General features: G+C 32.5%; 1 protein-coding gene across 15 annotated transcripts in view; it reads right to left on the bottom strand.

The window, feature by feature from the left end:
- Nucleotides 1-20,104, bottom strand: part of ADGRL3 (adhesion G protein-coupled receptor L3) — a 571,267-nt gene that overhangs the window by 299,959 nt on the left and 251,204 nt on the right. The gene's annotated exons all lie outside the window — the stretch shown is intronic.

The following is a 20,104-nucleotide window of genomic DNA, read 5'->3' as shown; positions in this document are numbered from 1 at the left end:
AGCATGTTCCTGTGTTTTTATCTCTTTGCAGCAAACTTTCCCCAGGAAAATCTTCAGGTGGTCTTCTACTGGAAAATAAATTTACAATCAGAGGAAGTGGTTTAATGGTACATTGTCTGCATATTACCAACTAGATTAGATTATGAGTTTAAGAGTCTTTGAGCCATAAAATCAAATATTATCCTTCTGATGTTGTCAAAGTCATTACATCCTCATCTACAGTGAAAATGTCTATAAAGTTAGCCCACTAAGGGAGCTGAAACTAGCATGATATACTTTTTGAGATACACAATTCTGATGGGAAAATTCTGGGCATATGGCAGAGTAGTTTGGTCAATTTCAGGCTCTCCAGATTTTTTTCCAAATAGAGCAAGTTTATATCTCGGGGTGAACAAAGACTGCTGAAAAATTGAGACTTGGGGCAGAATTGGGGTTTTAAGATCTGAAGAAAGATCCCAGAGGAGGGATTAATCCCTATGAAGTGCAACCACCTCCAAGCTAGCTTTACAGAAACATCAAATGGTGATCCTTGGAGTTAGCTGGGTCGGGCTGGAGCCTTAGCAGGAACCACAGAGACTTTCACCTTCTGGGCAGTGTGTGTGGAGTCTGAGTTGGGAAAGACTGAGGGAACTTTGGTTGATTGGGAATGCCAGGCCCAACTGTGCTGCTGGGACATGGCCCTGGGTAGGAAGGATCCAGCACATGGGGAGTGCAGGGGTAATGGAGAAGGGATGCTGCAGGTTGAGGGCACTTGCTGGAGAGTGAAGCTCTTGGTTTGGGGTTCCTAGTGAGAGGGAACAGCAGAGGTTAAGCCAGAGGCACCATTCCCATCAACCCAGGATTAGAGGTGCTTATACCAATACCTCTTATTTTAAAAAAAAAGTAATCAGCAATAAAGAAAGAACCTCATCATAGAAACATACTAAGGGACATGAAAAGTTTTTTAAAATTATTTATAATAATAATTTGTTTCCTTTGTAACATCTTCACAGGAGGACACTGAAGTAAAAAAAAAAAAAAAAAAAAAGCTTCTATTTCCAAAGAGCAACATTAAATGGCTCGCTGCCCAGAGAGAATTTATAGAACTCAAAAAAGAATTTATAAATCAAATGAGAGACATTGAGAAAAAACTCAAAAAAATAAAAATAAAAACCATCTAAGAAAAACAAGAAAATTCTGAAAAAAAATTAACTAACTAGAAAAGGAGGTATAGAGTCTTAAAGACAAAAATAGTGCTTTGAAAAATTAGAATTGGGCAAGGGTAGGTTAGTGAAGTCCTGTGAGACCAAGAAATAACAAAACAGATTATAAGAAAAATGAGAGAACACAATGTGAAATATCTCATAAGAAAAAAAGAGATCTGGAGAATAGATCTAGAAGTGAAAATATGAGTATAATGGAACTGTTAGAAAGTTGTGACCAAAAAAACCCCAAAACTTTGACACAATAATGCAAGAAATAATCCAAGAAAATTGTCCTAGAGTGATAGAATTCAGGGAAAAGTAGAAATAGAAGCAGAAATCTCTCTCACCACCTCAACAAGATCCTTTGAGGAAAACACAAACATTATTGCCACATTTTGAAACATCTCCATCAAAGAGAAAATTTTGCAAGAAACAAGAAAAAATAAACAATTCAAATAAGCTGGAGCTAAAATTAGAATTGTATAGGACTTATAAGTAGCCACAATAAAGAAAAACACATCTTGGAATCATATATGCTAATAATCAAAAGAACTAGGCTTGTAGCCAAAAATATTATATCCAGGAAAATTATCTATAATTTTGAATGAGAAAAAATGGATATTCAATGCATTTGCAGATTTTCAGGACCTTCTATCAATTAAACCCAAATTTAATAGAAAATTTAACATATAAGAACCAATATCAAAGATCAATTTCAAGGAACTCAACATGGACAAGGTTTTTTTTTTTTAACATGAGAAATATATAACATTTTAAAATTGACATCAACAATAGGATAGCTCAAAAGAAAGATAAGAGTCAGAGTTAAGGTAAAAATAGTAATTATGTTATACAAATGAACTGCAGAGAAAGAATAGACACAGAGTCATTGGGGGAAGGGGAGGAGTGGTCTGCTTATAGTTCTGAAAATCTATTCACATCTATAATGGGTTAAATAGGCAACACAACATAGGTTGTAGGTATAACACCCTCCAAAATGTATGAAGAAAAAAGGGGAAAGGAATAGGTGGACCAGGAAGCAAAGGATAAGGGAAGAAGACAAGGGAGCAATCCAAGGGTTGGGGGAGGTTAAGTAATAGTAAGGCAAGTTAGAAGCAAGAGAGTCAGCAGGGATAGGAAAGATATGTGTGTGTGCATATGTGGGGATGTGTGTATGTGTATGTATATATCAACATATGTATATGTAAATATATCATTTTTAAACTATAGCCTGCTTGAGGATGGAGAAGATCAAAGGGGGGAAAAGAATAAAGTAAAAAAAAAAAAAAAAGGTGAGCAGCAAAGAACAAAAGAACAATTCACAAGGAAGTAAAGAAAAAATGGACACTCATGAAATATAATTTCTTCTCCTAAAACATATATATATTTTAATGAACTGATAATTTGTATATATTTTGAATCCTCCCTGATATTCTGCTAAGCAAATGACAATGATTTTTTTTTGTTTTGCATTCCTTTTCTTTTTTTTTCCTTATGTTTTTAAAAATAAAATAAATTTTTAAAAATCCAATAAAAAATACTAAAAATAAAAAAATGATAAGAAAAAAAAAAGATACCCAATTCTATAATTCACTCAAGGGTGATTTTATGGATTTATTTTTACTATTAATTCTTTATATATACTTTCTTCTTCATATATATATATATATATATATATATATATATATATATATATATATATACACACACACACACAAAACACAGGAAAACAATAATAAGTAACAAGTCATCTTTGGAGCCATAGAGTTTTGAAACTCAATATTTTCTGGGCAAGGACCTCTTTAGTAATCTAGTAATGTCTAGGCGCCTCTTATCAGAATATTAGCTTTAAACAAATAAAGGATAATGCATAGGGTTACAAAGGAAACAAATAGTAATTATAAATCATTAAATAAAAATAACAGACACTAAAATTTTTTTAAAATAGTGGGCACTAAATTAAGTGATTGATTTCTACCCCAACTCCATATTATATAGAACAGACAAAAAGTTAGTGGGGAAGCAGAGCAATTGACAGACTTAAGGATATTTAAGACCTTGATATTCTTATTAATATAGGAATATGATGGTTTAATAGGCTTTATTTATATTAAAGTTAAATTTTCTGATTTTATTATATATCTGGTATATTTAGTTAGATCACATATATATACACACACGTGTGCATGTATATGGATACACGTGATGTATGTACATGTGCATATACACACATGTGACACGTGTGTGTAAGCATATCTGTGCTGGAAAAATTTCCATCCAAAACGTTTGACCTCTTCTTTTAATGGTATGAAAAGGAATATGAGAAACATCAATTCTAAATGGCTCACAGTTTGAAGATTCTAGGCCAGTCATAATATTTCTCATTTATAGTATATTTATATTATAAAAATATAATTTATTTTTGATTATGCAGTGCATTTCAATGTCTTTTTAATGAAGTAGGAGTTATAGTTGAATAAAACAAGTCTTTGCCTTTGAATATATTGAGCAAAAGAAAACAATTAAAAATTAATTATTTTTTAACAATTAAGAATTATTTCATTACTCAGAGAATATATTAGAAGTAGAACATTAGTCATTTTTATTATTAAATATCCAATTAAGTAAACCAAAGTTCAAAATTACTAATGAAAAGTGTTTAACAAACTATAAGTAAGCATATGTTTTCAGTTTCGGGGGAAAGGTTTAAATAGCTTACTTAGATGAGTTAGGGAAATTGGCATATTCAAGGAAGAAAAGAAAAGAAAAACAATCCATATATGAAACTCCTCTATAAAAATCATACTGCAGTACCTCAGCGGCTCCAGCTCCCCTCCACCACTCAATAAAGTGGTTCCTATAATAATAACAGTAATACCTAGTATTTATATAGTGATTTGGAGTTAGCAAAGCATTTTATAGCTATTATCTCAATTGATCCTCACAACAACTCTATTATCATCCCATTTTACAGATGAAGAAACTGAGACAAACATCAATTAAATGACTTGTTCAAGAATTACATTGACTTCACATCCAAGTTCTAGCTACTGCACCTCTTAGTTGCTTTCATGGTCATCAATATCTCTTTATTGCTAAATCCAGTATCAGAGTATCAGAGACTTGTGGGAGTGGGAGTGGGCAGAGCTTGAGGAGAACGTGGACAAAGCAGGAATTTATTTTGCTTGAGTATAAAGGTGTGTTACAGAATTTTCTTTCTCAAGTGGAAGGAGCTGAGGGAGAAATGAAAGAAAAATTAACTAGACATTTCTAAATGCCTTCTCGACACCTTCACTTGAACTTCTCCAGGGCATGTCAACTTCACCATATTAAAAATAAAACTCTACCTTTCCCCTTAAATCCACTTCTAATCTCAACTTCATGTTTTTTCTCTTGAAGGCATTACAATTCCTCCAGTCACCTAGGTTCACAACCTAGGAGCATTCCTTTGTTTTTTCACTCCTTTCTCAATATCTATTGTAAGAGCCTCTCAATTGGTAGAACCAATTGCTCCCCTTATGACCAATCTATCTTCCAAATTGCTGCCAAATTGATATTCTAAAGTATAGGTCTTACCAGATGTTATTTCCTCTTCTAGAAATTTTAGTGATTCACATTTCCTTAGAATGAAATAAAAACTACTGTCAGGCATTTAAAGTTTTTTACAACTTGGTTCAAGTCTCTATTTCCATGCTGATTATCTACAATCCTCTTTTACATACCCTTAAGTTCAAGCTACACTGATCTATTTACTGTCTCTCACTCCTGTTTTTCTATTACACACAGTCTCTCACAGGTTCTCTCTCACCTCAGGTTTCTACTCTGGCAATAGATGCTTTTCATTCATTTGTTGTTTCTCTCCTCCCCCCCTCTTCCCTCCCCCCCACCCCCGGCCTGGAATAGAATATTAAATTGATATCTTTTGAATCAATCAATGAACAATCATATCTTTTGTGTTCCAGGCACTGAGATATAAATACAAAAACCCAAATAATTCCCAACTTAGAAGATTACATTGCATTGCAAGAGATATGCACATACTTTTATACAAAAATTTATATAAAATACAAAATATTTTATACAAAATATGAGGTGTTTATGGAGGAAGAGTCCTAACAGAGGAATAAGAAAAGACTCTTTTGGGGGGATACCACTTGAATAGCATGTTGAGAGACAAAATGAATCTTGGAGTTGAAGGTAAAAGGAAGAAGTTCCTTCCAGAAGTGGCAGATGGCCAGTGCAAAGACAAGCAGGCTATGGAATACTATATGTGAGAAACAGAGAGAAGTACAGTTGCCTAGATATTAGAACTAGAATGAAAGAAGCAGGATAGTTTATAATAAGTCTGGAAAGATTATCTGGACTAAGTCATAAAATGCTTTAAACACTAAGCAAAAGAATATTTATTTCACCTTGGAAGTAATAGGGAGCTACTACTAATAAGTAAGTTCAGATAGATCGGTTTTTAAAGAAAATTGTTTTGTCATCTTTGTGGAATATGGACTAAAGTGAAGACAGATTTAAGGCAGGGATATGTGGGATGAGCCAGAAAAGGAATATGAGAAGTAACAGTCACATAGTTTAGGAGAGAATCAGATTTCAGAAAATCCAAAGAGATGGACTATCCAGGAGAAGAAGGTCATTGGTAGGGTATAATGTACAGAAGAGACAAAGACATCAGTGACTGAGAAAGACCATCAGTTCTGACAATTGAAGAGATTGTTAAAAACTCGGAAGAGAGAAGTTTCAATTGAAGAAAAATGTACTATCCAGACTGCAAAAGTTCAAGACTGACAGAAGAGAATGTGAAAATAATAAATGCAGATAGCATTTTTCTAGGTATTTGACTGAGAAAGTGAAAAATATAGAACAATAACTTAAGGGGATGGCAGGTCAAGAAAAGGAGATTTTGTTTGTTTTAAAGGATGGAGAGATGGATGCATAATGATCAAAATATTAAAAAAAAATTTTTTTCCTAGACTCCATCTTAAGATCTTTGTTAGATCAAGTGCTAAAGTTGCATTTTGGTCAACCTAGTCAAAAGTTTCTTAAAAATGAGTAAACACTGTGGGAATCTTTTTTTTTTTTTTTTAATTTGGACACTTTTCACTCAATAGTGTTGCTATAATGGTGATGCAGAGGACAGCCTTGCAGCACAATGAAGAGAATGCCTTGCCTAAGTCAGAGAAACTCATCTTCCTCAGTTCAAATCTAGCCACAGACACTTCTTAACTGTGTGACCCTGAGCTAGTGAAGGAAACAACAAAGTACTTCAGAATGTTTTTCAAGAAACCCTACATGGGGTGATGAAGAATTAAACATGACTGTAAAATGATTGAACAAAATAATGAAGTAGTCTGTTCTAACATGAGCTTTAATAAGCTACATTGATAAAAGAACTAGTTATAAATCATATCATAAACAAATTAAAGGAACAGGGAAGGATATAAGAGAAGAGCTCTTGAACAAAGAAATAGACAAAGAATCACAGAACACAAAATAGATAATTTTGATTACGTAAAATTGAAAAATTTTTTACCTAAATAAAAACAATAAACTAAAATCAGAAGACAGTTAACTGAGTCTTTATAAAGAAATAAAGACCTAATACAGAGACCTTTACAGAGAATTGATTTTAAAAAATCTGACACAAATATAGAAGAGCCATTCCCTAACTTATAAAGCAGCAAAGGATATGAACAAGTTCTTCTGAAAGAAATACAAATGATCAACAGACATAATAAAAATTGTTTTATATCACTAGTAATAAGAGAAATGCTAAATTGAAATAACTTTTGAGTTTCTACCTTATACCTATCAAATTGACAACAATCACATATAAAAAAGAAAAATAAGGTTGTTGGATAAAGAAGGATAGGTATACAACTGAACTGCTGGTAGAAATACAGATTAATATGGTAATACAAGAAAGCAATTTGGAATAATGCCCCCAATTTTACCAGACTTAACATATTCTTTGATATGGGGATACCAGTACTAGACCCAGACATGAAAAAAAAATGCAGTAGCATTTTTTTCTGCAAAATTGAAGTAGAAATAAAATTGAAGCCCATCATTAGAATAGTTGAAGAAATCATAGTATATGCATATTATGAAATATTAATTTTCTCTAAGAATTGATGGAAGGATGGTTTCAGCCTCTAAAATCTTATACTTTTTTGTCTTTTTTAAAAACAGAACTGACTGATAGGAGTACACCATGTACAATATTTTATTATAGAGCCCAGTATAAACTGATAAATGAAAATGAATTGGTAAATGAAGAAGGCAACAGTTTTGGCTCTGCATTTTGAACATCTAACACATTACCACAGCAATTTATATATGTTTGTTGAACTACTTTAAATTGATCCAAATTTCTGCCTTTTCATACTCTAAACAGAAAATCAAGAATTCATTCAACCAGCACATTAATTGGGGAAGGGTTTTAGAGGAGAATATTCCAGATTGAAAGGAGTTTATAGTGACTTCACAATATGGGGCATTACAAGATCCAAAAAAGAATAAAATTGAGAACTAATATCAGTGCCCTGAAATAATCAAAATATATTATTTATATTCACATACAGTTTGTTAATTTATTATATGTCTTTATTCTGAAAAAAACTAAAGTTATAGTTAGAACGTTAGAGTCAGGATTTTGGGGAATATTTGTAGAAATTCCAATAAGTCCATAAATAGGATATAATTTGAATATTCCCCTCCCCCCATCCTCTCAAGAATAACCTAAGTTCTCACCCGAAGAGCTGAATAAAGATCTGTTGATTTCTTCTAAGTTCATTATCACTTTACTGTCTGAGAACATAGTAGATGTTTAATGTGTCTATTGTTGAACACATATTTGTTAATAAATAAATCAATGGATTTATCTTCTATATATCCTTCTGTATTTTGGAATGAGAACTACCTTATAAAAATTATACTACCTCACCAATACCAAAAGTAGCTAGTCCAGTGGCCAATTTATTCCTAAATTTCAAAGTTTAGAGATACAGATGTACTTATTAATACATACATATACAATTCATATATTATGCAATACAATATAACTCCATTAAGATCATTAATTTGGTTTTGTGTGTGTCACACACACATACATGAGACATACATTTCAAATCTTGTTGTTTTGATTGTTCTTTTTGATGATTTTGATGTTTTATTGATTAACCTTTTTGAAATTACTTATAAAAGTGTTCTTAATTATTATGTAAGTTAATTTGATTACTTGCTAATGAATTCAATTATTTTAAATATTGTTAAAAATGAACTTAATAAAGAAAGATCAATATTTCAATATGAAAAAGAAAAATGGAAAAAAAGGATTGGAAATTAAAATAAGAATTTCTGTTAAGTACAGTTTCTACTTCTATCATGTACATAATTCAAATTTAACATGGTAGTTCCGGTATTAAACTCTTTATCTCTGTTCTCTTTTGAACCTCCTTCAGTTCTCTTCTGTTTAATTTCTAAAGGATTCATTGAAGCTTTAATAGTGACATTTTTACTGGACTCAAAAAGAAAAGGTGATTGGCAATGTCGTGAGGGAGGGTAGTCTCCTATGTCATCAGATTTTTCTCTTCAGTTCTTAAAACCATGTTCAGGAGGACACAGACAAGGTTAATAAAGAAGGTTTAAAGGCCTGTAATGGTGATGGGACCCCAAACCATGTCACCTAAGTTCCTTAACTTTCAGTTTCCTCTGGTTTATCACGAAAAATTATATTAGATGATCTAAATTCTCTTGCCCCTTGGACATTATTACATCCATTCTATAAGAGGGCTGAATACCTCTTAAAATTCACAATGTGGTGGAATGATATCAGGTTCAAATAAAAAATTATTCCTGCAAGTGGATATTACTTAGAAAAAAACATAATTTAATATTATCAATGACATATTATGTCTTTATTTTTTGTAATAAATTTCCCAATTACATATTAATCTAGTTTACTTACATTCAGGAGTCCTGTGTTTGACACCTTTGATAAAGTGCACCTAAACTAATAGAAAAAAAGGGCAAGGAACTTTTAGACTTTACAGATCCAATATCTTATTACTTTTTGTCCTAGACTCCACACCAAATTTACTATGAAAAAACTTAGGGGAAATGAAAAAGGAGAAATGGTTTGCTGATGGTATTTATATAAGTACATGCCATACTTATATAGTGGCAAAATTAGGACACAAATAATTTGCAAAACCTAACTAAATGCAATTTTGATAAACAGCTCTTTATTCCTATCATATTGTCATGACTTGTACCTTTTAATTTTCTTAGATTGTTTTCATCAACATCATTTTATTTAATCTTTAAAATGATCCTTTGAGATGTACAGGGTAGATGCTATTAACCCCATTTTTCCAGCGAGGACAGAAATTGAGAAAGATTAAGTTGCTCAGTTTGACACAACCAAATGGCAAAGTTGGAAATAGTTCCATATTCCTGATTCCCCTGAATTCCTTCCTCTCTTAATAATCTCTAATTCATCCTGTATGTACATTATTTGTACCTAGTTTTTTGTATATAGTCTCCCTTATTATTTCAATGTGAGGCCCTTTGGAGCAGGGCTTTGTTACTGTTGTGGTTATTTAATTTTTGCCTCTTTTTATGTCCTCAATGTTTAACAAAGTGCCTGACATTGTAGGTTGGTTAATAAATATTTACTGAATGAATAATTTCTGATTCAATTCAGTACATGTTCTTTTCATTATGCTGTGATGTTTCTCAACCATTCAATTTTACTTGCTACTATTTAGCATTTACAAGATTTGGGGGAAAAAAAACTCATTTTTTTTCCAGGCATATACTGCAATACAATACACTTTTTTTTTGTTCATGAAACTGCAAATTTATTATGTACAACTTGCTATTCCTTTTAAATATATAATAAAGTCATTATTTAATGATCTTTTTTTTTTTCATTCCTTAACTACTCCTCTTTATCAGTACTTTCTCTGGATACAGATAGTTTCTTCTTACACATGTTCTTTGCATTTAATTTGGGTATTTGTAATAGTCAAAATAACTTAGTTTCTCAAAGTTGTCCTTAAAACACTATAGCTGTATACAATATTCTCTTGGTTCTCTTCATTTTCACTCTTCATTATTTTGTGCAAGACTATCTAGAAGAATACAAATCCTTCCCAATTGATAAATAGCCAGTGGATATGAACAGGCAATTTTTTCGATGAAGAAACCAAAATAATTTATGGTCATATGAAAAAATACTCTAAATAATTATTGATTAGAGAAATGCAAATTAAAATAACCTTGAGTTATCATTTTTTAACCTATCAGGTTGGCTCAAATCATTGAAGGGAAAAGTGACAAAAGTTGGAGGGTATATGGAAAAACTAAGACATTAACTCACTGTTGGCAGAACTGTGAACTAATATAATTATTTTGGAGAACAATCTAGAATTATATCCAAAGAGTTACTAATTATATCATTTGATCCAGCAAAATCACAACTAGGACTTTTCCAAAGATGATTGGAGAAAAAGGAGAAGAACTTATATGTTCTAAAATATTAATAGCAGCTCTCTTTATTGCAACAAAGGACTGGAAATTGAAGGAATGCCCATCACCCGGGTAAGGGATAAACAAATTGTGGTATATGATCATGATGGAAAACTGGATAATAAGAAATGTTAAGCTCAATGGTCTTGGGGGAAAAAAAAAAAAACCATTGCATTTATGATGTCTGGTATAAACTGCATCTGATAATTGTTACTCCACTGTCAAAAGATAAACTAAAACTCTTCTTTATTAAATTTATTATAACTAAGATAAGAATGTAAAAAAACATTTATCTTTCATCAAAGTTGTTTGAAGACATTTCCAAATTTTCATTGATTCTTCCAAAGCAATGGTCCTTAGTTTGCTACATTATACCAATGTTAGGAAGGAAATCTTCACTAAAATCATTAATAATGATCAACCTCTAAATTAAATCAACAGTCCTTGCAACATGCACACTTATTGCAAAAAACATGACAAGATAGAAAATAACATTGCCACGGTGTACTTTCTCCAAGAAAATTGAAAAGATAAATAAAAGACAAAGAACCAACATGACTGAAATTAAAATGATTTTTTTCACATGCTTTGTGTTACAATTCAATACAACAGTGTCTTATGAAAAAAAATTTGTAAAAGGCATATTCATAGAAAAGACTGTTGCTACTTTGGGGCTCTGTCACTGGAGTCTTTTGTTTTTTCTACCATTTCAACTGTGACTGCTGGACCAGGAATTACTTCTGGACATGAATATTCAGCCTCCACTGCAACCTTTTCTGATATCTGAGAGAGTCAAGATTCAAGGTTCAGAAGGGTCCAAAGCCCAAATTCTAGAGAGATTTATGACTGAAATAGATTTAAAACTCAGATATAGTGAGAGATGTATGTAAAAAAGGAATTAGAACTAAAATATCATCATCTTCATCATCATCACCATCACCATCAATATTATCACAGCAGCAGCAGCCTCAACATATGACCAAAGCAGAATAAATTTTGGTCTGAAAATTCTGGGAGAAATGCTATACAAGAGTTATGTAAGTGAAGAAAACTAAATCCAAGATTCTTAGGCATAATGATTATATAGAAGGAATCCTCCTGTGCAGGAGATAACTTCTTCATACAGTCAGGCAACTTGATCTGGAAGAACATTTTGGAGTCATGGAGAACAAACTTCGGACTAATGTTATAAAATGACTTAGAATACCACTCTAAAATCCCTTTAATGAATCCATGATTAAATTCATATGGAGCAGGTTGTTTTAATAGTATAGCTATCCAGCCCATCCTTGCCATTTCCTTCTTTATAATTCTTGTCCACATAGTGGCACATAATTTTCCAAGGGAGATTTACCCCTAATGCCGGATACCTATCTCAAATTTATTAAACATTTTATGAATATAAATATACCTATGTGACTGTCTATCAATTAATTCTCACTTTCTCAACAAACTCACTTCTTTTTCTAAACATATATAACAATCAAAACTTCAATTCGAGGATGGAGAAGTCGAGATGCTAAGCTGAACTCTTATCCTTCCCTTTCATAGTCACACTCATACACAAACCCATCTCCAATCATTGTGTCTCTCTTTCTTCTCACTCCTTTCTCACCCCACTGGTCTCTGACTTCTGACTTCATCACTCAGCTAAAGCTGTTCTCTCCAAGGTTACTAATGCTCTATTAATGGCCAAGTCCACTAGATTTTTGGTCTTAGTTCTCATTGGCTTTTTACAGTTTTCATTATCTCTCTGCAGCATCTGACACTGATGGCCACTCTTTCCTTCTAGATATTTTTTCCCCTGTGGATTTTCATGTAATTATTCTCTCTTGAAATCTTTCTACCCTATGTCTACAATTCCTTCTCAGTCTCCTTTTGCTATATTACATAATCCATATCCTGCCCCTTTGTGAAGATGTACTCCCAAAGTATCTTGTTCCCTCTTCTCTTTTCTATCTACACTTTCTTGGATTCATTTTTTCAATGAAGACAACTTCCAGATCTCTAGCTTCATTTCTCCTTTTATTTTCTGGCCATCTAGGATACATTTCTAACTGAATGACCAAAGACATCTCAAAATGAATACATTAAAAAAAAACTTGGAGATGAAAGACAACAATGGAAAAAAGTGCTTGTTCTGAAGGTAAGGAACCTCAATTCAAATTTACTTCTCCCACAGATAGGCTAAGTAAAAGACAAGACAAATACAACCATGAAGATAACTTTTTTAAATCAATCAAATTCTAATATCACTCATATCAGATATAGAATAAAAAGAAAGATATATATTGAATGAAGGTATTCATCTGTGTCATGAGGGATATCCCAGACAATATCCAAATTAAAGAAGAATGACTTTAATGTCCCTAGCAAAGTAAGAGTTTTAATGTGCTAAAAGAGATGAGGTAAAGATGGATTTGGTAGCTTGAGAGAAAGGGAATGCTAGAATTGCCATTTTGGATGTTTTGATATGGAGTTCACCAAAGAAGAATAAAAAGATTACATTACAATTGTTTGGGTCCAACTGAGGTGACATAGCATGAGTTTTGCAGTAGATTTAATCAGCACTTTCTCCAGCATTACTAGTAGCTTGCAAGACAAACCAGATGGCTAGAGTGATCTAGGGTTGGGAATTAGCGTGACTGGAAAACAGAAGAACTCAAGGCAAGTGATTTGAAAATGCAATCTAAGGCTGAATTGACACAACTTTCTACAAAGTCAGAACTTGAAAGAGAGGGAAGTAAAGTTAGAATAGATATGGTAGACTAGAAATAAGGGACCAGTGGCCTTGATATTATAATAAGAAGGATAAACAGATTCTAGAAAGTAAAGAACTCTGTAATTCTTTCATCTCTATACAGATCTAAGTACTTAAAATGCAGCTATTTTTAGAATTATCTGTTGGCTTTTCCTAGTAATCCTGAAGTGATCATGACTGTGGCTATGGGATAAACCAGATCCTTCATCTATTTCTCCAAGGAGCTGTTCCATTTTTTAGCTACAACTTCTTTATGTCTCCTGGGTTATTTACAGTAAAAGTGTTATTTTTGGTAGGGCTCAGCTAATCTATTAATATGTTATGGACAAAAGTTGCATGGATTACCCCAGTTAAATCAGTGTTTATGGTCCCCAGACTCTGATTCTTGACACCTTTTGTCTTTGTCACTAAAGAACCAACAAAGAGGCTACAGAAAACTAAATCATTTTGAATTTGTGTCCATTTCATAATAGAGGGAAGAATATAACTTAGCAGTCACCCTTCTAGATACAAATCTTTTGTGTTCAGGTAAGCTGATCCTCACCGGAAAGAACAAGAACTTATTATCAGGTTTGCGTATATAGCCTTTACAACTTTCTCAAAGATGCAAGAATTTATACTATACTGATATAGCCTTTAGGAACAGTGTCACTGCCACACTATAAGTTTACAGTGTTATAAGAAATTAGTCTTCTTTCTTATATACGATTGAATGAAATAATCCAAAAGTTATTTCCAACTCTAAATCCTACAATTATAAGTTTAAGGGCCTTGACTAAAGCACAGGAGTAAATAAAATTCACACAATTTATATACACATATACATATATACATACATACCATACATATGTATATATTAGACAATTGAAATCACTTTTATAATCTTTGTTCACACCACTGTTTGAAGTACAAAATCTGTTTACCACTCAGGTAACAGATGCTAATGCCTGATAAAATTATTCCTTGCAAATGAATCCTGGGAATACTTTCCCTTATTAAAATCCAGAGACTTTAAGTGGACTTATGAAACAACAAAGTCATTTATAATTAGAGGGAAATATTGACATTCAGTATGGTATTTTTTCCAATTCTATGTCCTCTAGTGCTTTAATTAAGATTCCTTTGGTTCTGAAATTAAATAGACTCATATACTCGGAATTATGTTTATCAATATTTCTGGGATAAAAGCTCATTTAATTCAAATATTCTTTGTAAACTACTCTGTTTTCTACATGGGCAAGAATTCTACATCTTTACCCCCAACACATATCAAAAGAGTTTCTTATTTTTAATAAAGAATGCCATTCTTGCTAACTTACTTTCAATTCCCCTAGTATGAAATCATAGATCACAGTAGTAACTTCATTAAATAATATCGTATATATGTTGATATATGTGTATATTAATAAATATCCACATTTGATTCTCTTGACACCAGAAAAGCAAAGGCCTCTAAAGAGACCGCTCTTGCATCTTGATCATTTTTCTCATTTGTCTGATGCTGATTATGTTTGTTCTAGAGATGAATACTGTAGTATTTTTAGCACTACTTATTAAAACTCATCTCTTCAAGTCCTATTCAATATTGTTAATTAACTTGTTCATTACCATCAAGATTCTGCAAAATCACACTACAGACATACATTTTTTAAATGAACGAACAAAGTCATACAATATACACAATGGACACAGCTGTTTGTTGTTCAAACAGTTTGGCAACTAATGAAGAAGCACAACAAAATGAACCAGTGACCATCTCTCTGCTTATAAATGGACATTAAAGCCTGAAAACTAGAACAGGTCAAATGAGTTAACACAGATGAAGTATAAATTATAGGTGGATTATACGCAGTCATTAAGTAGTAGTCATAATAACAGCACTAATGTTAGTTATATAAACTGCTAAATGAAGGAATAAACTTTTAAAAAATTATTAAGTACTTATTATAGCCTGGTCGCCTGGATTTAGTGTTAGGGATACAAATACAAAAGCTAAAGATAGAATCTTTATCTTTATCTTTATATATATTTATCCTTATATTTATTATAACCTTTACATAAATCGTTATATTTATTATAATAAGAAAAGGTAACATTTATAGATGGCTGATGGCCAGGTAGCTATGTTTTTGTTCTGGAAGTCATGTGGTTGGTGAGATAGAGTCAAAGAGCAACTAATTAATTTGTCATTTATAGGAATTGCATTGATGATTTAATGATTCTTTCCATAGCTAGAGTAGTCAGAATGAGAGTGAGGTTAGTAGTGGCAATAACAGTAGCAGTCGCAATGATGGTAAAGACAGGGTGACAAAGTAGATAGTGCTATACTTAGAATCAGGAAGATCTGGGCTGGCAACGAGTGTTGGATATGATAATCTAGGCAAGTCATCTCACTTCTCTTAGCTTCAATTCACTCTTTTTTTTTTTAATTTTAGCTTTTTATTTACAAAACATATGCATGGGTAATTTTTCAACATTGACCCTTGAAAAACCTCTGTTCCAACTTTTCCCCTCCTTCCCTCCACCGCCTCCCCTAGATGGCAGGTAGTCCAATACATGTTAAATATGTTAAAGTATATGTTAAATACAACATATGTATACATATTTATACAGTTATCTTGCTGCACAAGAAAAATCAATTCCCTCATTTATAAAATAAGGGTGAGAATACCTTATATCCAATTATATCCACCTGCTCATAGGGAGGTTCAAATGAAATTATTTATGTAAAGTACTTGATAAATAGTAAACATACTTTATAAAATTCAATTATTAAGGCCAGTAGTAGCAATTGTAGTGGTAACACTAAGCTCATAATACTACCCTTAATTTATCTTTTATTTCTGATCATATATCCATCTAAATTTAAATAATAACCTTAAAATATATCATGAAATACTCATTTTCATTTAAAGATATTTGTTTTGAAATTTGAAGTCATTCTTTTTAATTTTATAAATTTATCTTCTACAAAAAGTTAAATTTTGATTAAAGAGCAGCTAAGAATGAAGATTCAAAATGTATGAAATGAGTGGGAAAAAAAATCTTTCATGGCTATTAGTGAGAAGAAATAGTAAGAAAATTGCTTTTTTCCAAAAGATCTCCTATTGATTGGAAATAACTAAAGCTATCTAAGATCATCTGTTTAAAAAAAAAAAGCTTCTTTCTGCCTTTTTCCTTCATATCAGCACAAGTAATGGAAGTATATTAAAAATGACTAATTTTGCTAAAATTGTGGAATTTGTGGAAGAGAGTAGGGAACTAGTTTAAAAATTTAAGACTCTGGAACTCATTTCACTTGTCTCTAAACTTAGGATTTCTTGGGATATACCTTTGGGACTTAGTCAGTGATTATAAAAGAAATAGAATAAGAATAAAAATTCATTTGTGTAAAAGAAATTCAGCACTTGTGTTATAGTAAATCAGTCTTATCATATGTATTTTTTGCATGTTTTTTTTTAATTTAATAGCCTTTTATTTACAGGATATATGCATGGGTAACTTTACAGCATTAACAATTGCCAAACCTCTTGTTCCAATTTTTCACCTCTTACCCCCCACCCCCTCCCCCAGATGGCAGGATGACCGGTAGATGTTAAATACATTAAAATATAAATTAGATACACAATAAGTATTCATGACCAAAATGTTATTTTGCTGTACAAAAAGAATCAGACTCTGAAATATTGTACAATTAGCTTGTGAAGGAAATCAAAAATGCAGGTGGGCATGAATATAGGGATTGGGAATTCTATGTAATGGTTTTTAGTCATCTCCCAGAGTTCTTTCTCTGGGCGTAGCTGCTTCAGTTCATTACTGCTCCATTGGAAATGATTTGGTTGATCTTGTTGCTGAGGATGGCCAGGTCCATCAGAACTGGTCATCATATAGTATTATTGTTGAAGTATATAATGATCTCCTGGTCCTGCTCATTTCACTCAGCATCAATTCGTGTAAGTCTCTCCAGGCCTTTCTGAAATCATCCTGTTGGTCATTTCTTACAGAACAGTAATATTCCATAATATTCATATACCACAATTTATTCAGCCATTCTCCAACTGATGGACATCCACTCAATTTCCAGTTTCTAGCCACTACAAAAAGGGCTGCCACAAACATTCGTGCACATACAGGTCCCTTTCCCTTCTTTATAATCTCTTTGGGATATAAACCCAGTAGTAACACTGCTGGATCAAAGGGGATTTTTGTATGTTTTTTTAAAGGAACTATAAGTCATTTCACTACAGCAGGAAATTCAACAGGTTCCCAATCATATATTTAAACAGATGATGTTTTAAGATTTCTTTAGGTCAAAAACCACCAACAGTGATTGGGAAAAGACAGAACATCAGCAACGCTGACAAGTATAGGAGTTCTGTATCAACTTGACACAGGACAGGCACGTCCTCTGCATTCACTTAGATCTACCCTGGCAAAGCAGGGTGCCATTCATGCTGGCCTTGAATAGCTGGAATAAATTAACACAGGCAGAAAGAGCAATTGAACTCTAGGCAGCTACACAGCATTTCACAACAGCTCTTCATCTGTTGCTGTTTTGGAAAGTCAGTGGGAATGGACGAAGGAAGGAATTTATCATGTGTTGAAGACTAAGAGTGCCAGTAGGTTCAGGGAAAGTACTTCTGTAGTTTGAAAGTACAATTCGGAATCCACCCCATCTATTTTAAGGGGTACAGTATTGGGCTTTTGCTAAAGACTAATTAGTACAAAGAAATAAATTGGAGGTACCACCCATGATGAGGAAGAGATGTGGCTCCCACTGATTACTGTTTTCCTTCATTTATCCTTAACTGGTCAAATCTGTCTTTTTGCCCATTCTCAGTGTTTTTCAACACATCAACAGATGAAGAGCTGTTGCAAAGCGCTGTATGGCTGCCTAGAGCTTAATTGCTCTCCTAACTGTGTTAATTTATTCCAGCTATTCAAGGATGGGATGAATGGCACCCTGCTTTGCCAGAGCAGGACTGAGTGGGGGATATGCTCATCCTGTATCAGGCTGTTGTTCTTCCTAGTCAGATATACAACTGGCTATTCTGTCAGACCACAGAACAAAGAGAAACCTAACAGGTTTAGCATAGGGAAGAGGAAGATATTATTTGAATGATTGAATAGAGGATAAAAATTCACCCATATAGATGCATTGTACATTACAAATTATCAGCTCTGAGGGCAACCATTAAAAATCACCATAGAATAAAAACAGCAATTAAAAAGTCCTACTCTCTTATTTCTAATTTCTTCTTCTAAAGTCTGGGCTTAAATGACTAAGATACCTCTATTTGAAATAAGATGACCTACATCTCTGTGTATATAAAACATACAGACATATATGGACACATTAAGGGTAACATGTCATGATGGGTAAAGAGGCAATCTTATCAAGTGGATGTGGTTTTGAATCATGCTCCTACTACATGTCACTTTCTAGTTCTCTGATGAGAAATGTTAGAAATAAATTGCTAAACTCATTGGAGAGAATTTTGAACTATATATTCCTCACACCAAAATAATGATTTACAGCTCTGGAGCGAAATTATTTATTTTTTTTTCAGTTGCTACACACACGTATATGTTGTATGCACACATTACTGCAAACATTAAAGCTCATGAACTCATTGATTATCAAGATTATTAAAAATGTAGTAGAGACATTTTGAGAAAGGAAAAAGAAAATGTTTGCAGAAAGGCAAATTAAGTGAATTCCATATTGGTCCAACTATAGGCCTTAGTTTCCCACTTCACTCTTGTCTTGCACAAAATCTGCCTTGTACAAAAACCTATAACCATGATCAATAGTACCATTAATAAGAAAATTGTCATGACAATGACAAAAACAAAATTCTGGGGGAAGGGATGGTAAAAGTAAATGAAACTTCTCTACTTTAATTGAAAGAAATTTAAGACAAAAAGCAAAATAAAAAATGAAAAAAACCCACAGCAAATGAATTATTTAGTAATATAGTAGTTTGTGGAAGTATTCCATAGATCTCCCTGTGTAAATTTCCCTTCTTTAAAGAAATTTAGTTTAGGGTTGTGGTCTATCTTCAGAGGAGAGGACAGAAAATTATAATATCTAAGAAAATAATAAAACCTTTATCACAAAAGTGAAGTGAATCAGAGTTATGATTTTCCATGGCTCTGTCCCATAAGACCCATAATTACATATTTTTCTTCATCAAAGGAATTTATTAAATGTTTAAGTGCATGTAGTGATATTTACTCTTTGCCAAATGATAAAAAAAAATTCATATAAATAAAAAATGAGCATTGAGTGGAAATGCTTATAGGGTCCCAGGAAAAGTTTCACATCAGAACTTAAAACAAGAAATTAAAACAAAATAAAAAGACTTCAAATTCAGAGAATGCCAAATTACTCCATTTTTTCCTGAACACAAAGACTGACAAATTGATTTTTTTTCTGCATCTCTATTCACATGACGTAACTCCTTTAGAACTTTCGTCTATACAAATATGAGCATTTTTCTGGTGCTCTAGAAATAGGAAAGTTAGTTAGATCATTGACTGCTAGTTTTCAATTACATTTTGGGCTCCTTCACCAATGGAAAAAAGCAAAAATTAGGTAGAAAACCAGAGATCAGCA

The sequence above is a fragment of the Sarcophilus harrisii genome, chromosome 6, assembly GCF_902635505.1.
Source record: "Sarcophilus harrisii chromosome 6, mSarHar1.11, whole genome shotgun sequence".
NCBI classification, from domain to species: domain Eukaryota; kingdom Metazoa; phylum Chordata; class Mammalia; order Dasyuromorphia; family Dasyuridae; genus Sarcophilus; species Sarcophilus harrisii.
The sequence above is the reverse complement of the archived record's forward strand: the minus strand, read 5'-3'. Positions and strand labels throughout refer to the sequence as shown.